The 7,624-nt window shown below is 39.3% G+C and overlaps 1 protein-coding gene across 14 annotated transcripts in view; it reads right to left on the bottom strand.

Moving 5' to 3' along the window:
• The window catches only part of CASK (calcium/calmodulin dependent serine protein kinase), a 415,968-nt gene that overhangs the window by 147,823 nt on the left and 260,521 nt on the right, over window positions 1-7,624 (bottom strand). The window lies entirely within an intron of this gene.

Here is a 7,624-nt window from a genome sequence, read left to right as displayed (position 1 = left end):
CGGGCGAAGGTGTAGGCTGCAGTGGGGCTGGCCGGCAGCCGGCGTGCACTTTCGTGAGCTGCTGTGAGCAGCCATCCAATGGCCGGCGACTAACTGCCTCACCAGGGAAGAGCGCAATGATAATACCAACATGGGCCAGTGAAGCGACGTCCTCCACAACCAGACTGAAGAACAAAAGGACAGCAACTTGTCTGTTCCCCTTACCCGATTCCCCAATGCTGCTCCCCTCCCCCAGTTCCCCAATAAAATCTTTAAAAAATAATAATAATTGGAGAGTAAGCTCTAAGAGAAAGGGGTCTTATTCATCACTGACTCCCCAGAGTTCAGTGCCTTGCCTGATACACAGGAAATCAATATATATTTGTTGAATAATTGAATGAATGAGCAAATGAATGGATGGCTGAACGAGACACAGAGGAGGGAGGGAAGGGGAGCTTAACAGAATCGAAAAAGTATATTTCATTTTTTTCCCTAGTCAATATGTCTAGATATAGCTGCATAGAACGTCATACAGTTGTAATCAGAAGATGTCATTAAGGCAACCATTCTCAAAAGTTTGGCTGGCATTTGCTGTTTGGTTACACACAGAAGCAGGATGCCATTGACTGAATATGTAAAAGCCTGTTATGACAAACTCCAAGGATCCATTCATAAGTTTCTGTCACAGAGTATGAGAATTATTTATAGTGAAAATACTTCTTCAAACTTCAGGTAGGCTACTGACTGAGAAAGCAATATTCAGGAGTATGAAGAATTTTGTTAGGGCTGAATTTATTTTAATGAGATTTGGCTTATATACAATTAGTGCTCAGTTAGCCATGTTTCAATAAGTGCATATAATTGGTTGAATAAAGAATAGGTAAAAGCTGAATTATATTAAAAAAATGAGAAACATTTGAGAAAATGGAAATTTGCAGAAAAAAATAGAGGGTCAGAAAAAAGTAATAAAGTTTATATTACCTTGCTTTGACAAAGTTAACAAATACCACCTAACTGAAATTCAGCAGATATGTTTATATAATTTTAAAAATGATAATACTGATGTTCCCTCATGTTCTCAAATTATTTTTTTTACACTAACGGTAAATATTTTATATCCCTACATGTGTCTATTGTAAACATATAGTTTGAGTGATTAAATTACATTATTATTAGTAGTTTTATGGAATAGTAAAAGAAATACACTCATGGTTCTAGAAGCTGTCTCATAATTTTATTAAATGAGATGATCCCTATAAAGCCCTGTACAATGGCATTCTTAAAAAAATAAAAAAGTACACTGAGTTAATTATTGCTATAATATTTGTGATAAGATAGATTTTGATAAAAGTCAACCTGCCTATAAGCTCATAACAGCTTTTGTTTAGTTACAGAAGTTTCACTAACAACATGCCTTTGAGTAACCTGAATCTTGAGAATGTTTCAAAATTTTTAGAACAACATGATGCTGACTTAGCAAATTTAAGGCTATTTATTATATATAACCTTTTATTTCTTACTAAGCATTAGTGTATGCAAGCAGGAAACACTCTCCCTACATCCTCCAACCCAAGGGTCAGTTCTAGAAGTATACAGAAGAAGGAAATTCAGAACTACTGTATTCTCATCTTGCGAAAGATTTTCAGAACAAGTTTCTAAATAATACCCCATGTATGCAAAACCAAACAAGGGCAAAATGAATCACCTGGCTGCCAGAGTGAGACCTAAATGCTGAGTATTGCTATCAGTTTTGAAAAAGTACTCTGTGGAGAGCTGGGTTCGATGGCGGTTGGATTTCTAAGATCAGGTCACTAGAAAAAGAAAATTCTGTTCTAGTACAGAAGGTTTTATTTTCAACTTCTCTTTAAAATGGACTTTTCATTCCTGCTGATATAAAAGTAGAACTAATATAATTACAATTCTTTGAGGCAAAGCCTTGCTGAAAGTTATCCACAAGAAAAAAACAGCATGAAATTGAGTTCTCTCAACAGGCAACCTGGATTTTGCAGAAACATGTTAACGGACTAATTATTTTTTAGCTCTTCGAAATAGAAATGGAAATTTATTTTACCAGATATTAAAATATATTCTTATCCTTTAATAAGCAGAACATTGTGGAGCAGATGCAAGGATAAACTTATCAGTGGAACAGAATACACGTCTCTAAGCAGACCCTCAATGGCACGTGAGATTATATTACAAATTAATAGCTCTCAAAAGGGGAGGGGCAGGAACAAATCAGAGGAAAACCTAAGATTTTGTTAGTTGAGATGTGCTAGAATCTTGCAAATTGGGGTTGAACGCATTTTTAAAAAAAGTTTCCTGAGTGACTTTGGTACACTTTCTTCCCTCAGAAGGAATCACTGCAAATAAAGGAGACGCCACAAAAGGCATCAGGGAAGGAAGGGATGGACTAACAAATAGTGCTGTGCTTATTTAAAATAAAAAGCCAATTTATAGTCTTACCTTGTTTCACACACACACAACACATTATAAGTGGATCAAAGAGTTAAATGTAAATAATTAAACCATTAAAAGATTTAAAAATATGTAAGTGACTAACTCATCTGTGAACGGGAGAGAACTTTCTATTAATAAGAGAATAGAAATAACCACAGGAAAAATGCATAGATTTCACTTAAAAGAAGTAGATTCTTTTTTTGTGTGTCAAACACCATAAAAATAAAAGCAAAAGCACCAAGTGGAAAAATATTCACAACAGACATTTACTGCAGAGCTTTTTATGTCAGGCACCAGCAGACACCATGAACTTGTAAAGAAACCTGTACTTTTGATGAGAAGAAAGCACTCGAAACCCAGAATATAATCTGAATTATGTCAACTGAAATGAGATAGGAACTAAGGCACATTCTCACATCGGTTGATGCAGTGTCTTTTTTTTATAGCTACATGACCCAGTTGAAAGCACATTCCTATAAGTGGCTGCTGTAGTGCCTCAGTTGTCTAATTTTCAGATGACGATGAGGAGGGCTAATTGGGTGGTGGTAACAATAGACTCAGAACTGGAAAGGAAGTGCTAGGTTTGTCCTAAACTTCTACTTTGCTTCTTATTTCCCCTCATCGAGTTCACATGCAAGGAATTGGGAAGCAAAGTAAAACATGTATTTATGTGCCTTTTACTGTGCAAGGTGCTTGACATGCATTATCATCATTTCTTCTTTGTTGCGCTGTGATGTATCAACTGTATTTTACATACGAAGGGATGCAAGTTGGTAGACTTTTATTCCATAGACATTGTCTCTGCTAAGACAAAGCTTTTCATTTTCATTTCATTCTGCCCAAGCACAATGATAATTACTGAGATGTTTTATGTTTTTTAAAAAACATAAATTGGTATTTATGTATTTGGGACAAAAAATTCTGTTTATCACTCACCAAAATTGTGTGATGTCAAAAAACCAAAATCTTAAAGACTAGTTTTCTAGCTATCACACATTTGTACATTCTGTGAAAGCTCTGAATGAAACATGGATGATAATCCAGTATTAAAGGTTACAGGCTGAACAGAAGAAAAAAAAAAGAAATCAAATCAGAGCATCTTACCCTTATTAATTTTGTTTCTGGCCCAGAAAATGCATAAAGAACTATCATAAGATGAGTTCTGGAAAAGGTTTCTAATTATGGTTTGGATATAGGTGTTGATGACGCATGGAATCTCTTTTTGCTTTAGTAAGCTACACGGGTTATTTCAGGAGCAACAATCAGCTGTTACAGTTATACTATGGTTTGGTAACTCCACATGTAATCTCTTTTTATAGAACATTTCAAATATACAAAATATATAAAAACGTTTTTTATAAAACATTTCAAACATACAAAAAAGGGAAAACAGAACTTAACAGGCAGCTAAGTGCTCATCACCCAAACTGAATAGATGTTAACGTTTTGGCCCTATTTGCTTAACTGTTCTCTTGTATCCATACATGATCAAAAAGTTTAGCTATACTAAAGCTCATCCCAAGGTAGCCTCTTTCCTGAAGTTAGTATATATCATTCTGATATATATATATATATATATATCACATTTAAAAAAAGATTTTATTGGGGGATTGGTTGGGGAAGGGGAACAGTGTTGGGGAATTGGGGAAGGGGAACAGCCAAGTTGTTGTCCTTCAATCTTAGTTGTGGAGGGCGCACCTAGCTCAGCTCCAAGTCCAGTTGCCATCCAGCTGACCATCGGCAGCTCACGGCCACTCAGCTCAAGGTGCCGTGTTCAATCTTAGTTGCGGGTGGGTGTAATCCACCATCCCATGTGGGAGTCGAACTGGAGACCTTGTTTTTAGGAGCACTTGCTCTCACCAGCTGAGCCATCCTGCCATCTGTTGGCAGCTCAGCGGCTGCTCAGCTCGGGCCGGGAATTGAACCGCTGTTGCTCAGAGCTCAAACTCTTGAATGAGCTCTTAACCAACTGAGCCACTCGGCTGGCCCTTAGTTTTTGTTTTAAACATTTATACAAATAGTATCTTACTATTATATCCTTTTATAAGCTTTTTTCACTCAAATTATGTTTACGTTCAGCTTGTCTTAGCTCATGTTGCAGACTTCCCTAAAATCTCTCAAAGGTTCACAAACGCCAAACAAGCAACATCTGGCTTCAGTGTGTCCCGTACCTCTTGCTAAGCAGCTGCAAGCCCAACACTAGTGGCAACCTGCCTCAGTTTGCAGCTTAGCCTCTCCCAGGCACCTCCAAGCCTAACACAAGTGGCAATCACCTGCAGATCACTCTGTATCTCATACCAAGTGTTCCCAGGTAGGGCACAGGCAGCAGCTGAACATGGCCTGCTGCAGAGCCGCTCCCAAGAGGCCCCAAAATCAACACATCTGGTGGCCAGCTTTAGAGCACACCAGAGCACTACCTCTACAAATGACACACCCAAAGGGCAGACTGGGCAGGCACCAGAGCCCTGCTAAAGTGAATCCTGCTCTGTAGGGTCAGCCCCTACACAATAGGTTCTCACTGTAATCACAGCCAGTCCTCACAACCAATCAGCCTGAGGGTCAATCCTCCCACTGACATGCCAACAGCAATCAAGGCTCTAATACAACAGGAGGGCACACACTTGGAGCGCTTGGCTTAGGTGACCAGGGAGATTGTGCCACTGGGCCCCCAGGACACCTACTACATAAAGCCACTCTACTAAGACTGGGAGACACAGCAGCTCTACCTAATACATAGAAACTAACACAAGGAGGCAGCCAAAATAGGGAGACAAAGAAACATGTTCCAGATGGAAGAACAGAACAAAGCTCCAGGAAAAGAGCTAAACAAAATGGAGACAAGCAATGTACCAGATGCAGAGTTCCAAATACGGGTTATAAGAATGCTCAACGATCTTAGGGAGAGCTTAAATAAAGAGATAGGAGGGCCGGCTGAGTGGTGCATTGGTTAAGAACTGGCTTGGGATGCCAGAGGGCCCCGGTTCAGATCCCACATGTGAGGGACAGTGACATTGCCCTCTACAGCTAAGATGGTGAATGGCAGCTCAACCTGGGGCTGGGCTGCCGTGGGTCGTCGGCGATGGCGTAGGCTGCAGTCCCCTGCTGCAGCGGGCTGCCATAAGCTACCATGTGTAGCTGGCAGCCAGCGTGAGTGGCCAGCAGCCGCCATGAGTGGCTGTCCAGAGGCCGGCGACTGATCTGCCTCGCCCGGGAAGAGTGCAATGATGGTGCCAGCTTGGGCCAGTGAAGCAACATCCTCCACAAATAGACTGAAGAACAAAACAACAGCAACTTGTCTGTTCCCCTTCCCCTGATTCCCTAGCACTGTTCCCTTCCCCCGATTCCCCAGCGCTGTTCCCTTCCCCCAATTCCCCAATAAAATCTTAAAAAACAAACAAACAAAAAACAAAACCTAAAGAGATAGGAAACATAAAAATAGAGATAGAAAACATAAAAAAGAACCAGTCAGAAAGGAAGAATACAATAACTGAACTAAAGAATATATTAGAGGGAATCAATAGATTAGATGAAGCAGAGGATTGAATGAGTGATTTGAAAGATAAGGTAGCAGAAAACACCGAACACCCAATCATAACAACAAAAGGAAAAATAAATTTTAAAAAACCCCAGGATAGTTTAAGGGGCCTCTGAGACAACATCAAGCATAACAACATTCACATCATAGGGGTACTGGAAGGATAAGAGAGAGAGCCAGGAATTGAAAACCTACTTGAAGAAATAACGATGGAAAACTTTCTTAACCTGGTGAAGGAAATAGACATAAAAGTCCAGGAAGCGCAGAGAGTCCAAAACAAGATGAACCCAAAGAGGTCCACACAAAGACACATCACAATGAAAATGCCAAAGGTTAAAGACAAAGAGAATCTTAAAAGCAGCAAGAGAAAAGCAGTTAGTTACCTAAATGGGAGCTCCCATAAGACTGTCAGGTGATTTTTCAACAGAAACTGCACATCAGAGGGACTGGCACAAAATATTCAACCTGATGAAAAGCAAGGACCTATATCCAAGATTACTCTACCCAGCAAACCTATCATTTAGAACCAAAGGACCGATAAAGAGCTTCCCAGACAAGAAAAAGACAAAAGAGATCATCACCACCAAACCAGTATTATAAGAAATGTCAAAGGGACTTTAGGAAGAAGGAAAAAAGATAAAAAATACGATTAATAAAATGACAATAACTACATATCTATTAATAACTACACTAAAGATAAATGATTAAATGCTGCAATCAAAAGACATAGGGTGGCTGAATGGATAAGAAGACAAAACCCTTACATATGCTGCCTATAAGAGACTCACTTCAGATCAAAAGATACACACAGACTGAAACTAAAGGGATCGAAAAAGATATTTCACGAAAATGGAAAGAAACAAACAAAAAGCTGGGATAGCAACACTTAAACCAGACAAAATAGACTTTAAAACAAAGGGTATAACAAGAGACAAAGAAAGACCCAGTAATCCCACTTCTGGGTATTTATCCGAAGAAACGCAAAATGCTGCTTCGAGGGGACATGTGCATCTATATGTTCATTGCAGCACATGGAATATCACTCTGCCATAAAAATGAATGAAATCTTGCCATCTGCAACTACATGGATGGACCTAGAGGGTATTGTGCTGAGTGGAGTAAGTAAGACAGAGAAAGACAAATGCCATATGATCTCATTTACATGTGGAATCTAAAGAAAATAAATGAACAAACAAATCAGAAACAGACTCAGATATAGAGAAGAAACTGATGGTTGCCAGATACGAGGGGGTTGGGGAGCTGGGTGGAAAAGGGTAAGGGATTAAGAAGTACAAATTGGTAATTACAAAATAGTTATTGGGATGTAGGGTGTAAAATAAGGAATATAGTCAATAATACTGTAGTAACTATGTGTGATGTCAGATGGGATTTATCATGGTGGTCACTTCATAAGTTATATAAATGTCTAATCACTATATTGTACACCTGAAGTTAATATATATTGTATGTCAATTGTAATTGAAAAGTAAAACAATTATTAAAAAGTTTGTTGGGCCGGCCGAGTGGCGCAATGGTTAAGAACTGGCTTGGAACGCCAGAGGACGCCGGTTCGGATCCCACATATGAGGGCCAGTGACACTGCCCTCTACAGCTAAGATGCTGAACAACAGCTCAACCTGGAGCTGGGCT

This window comes from Hipposideros armiger, unplaced genomic scaffold, assembly GCF_001890085.2.
Source record: "Hipposideros armiger isolate ML-2016 unplaced genomic scaffold, ASM189008v1 scaffold_7, whole genome shotgun sequence".
In the NCBI taxonomy this organism is placed as follows: domain Eukaryota; kingdom Metazoa; phylum Chordata; class Mammalia; order Chiroptera; family Hipposideridae; genus Hipposideros; species Hipposideros armiger.
Note: the sequence above shows the minus strand (reverse complement) of the source record. Positions and strands in the feature narration are given on the sequence as shown.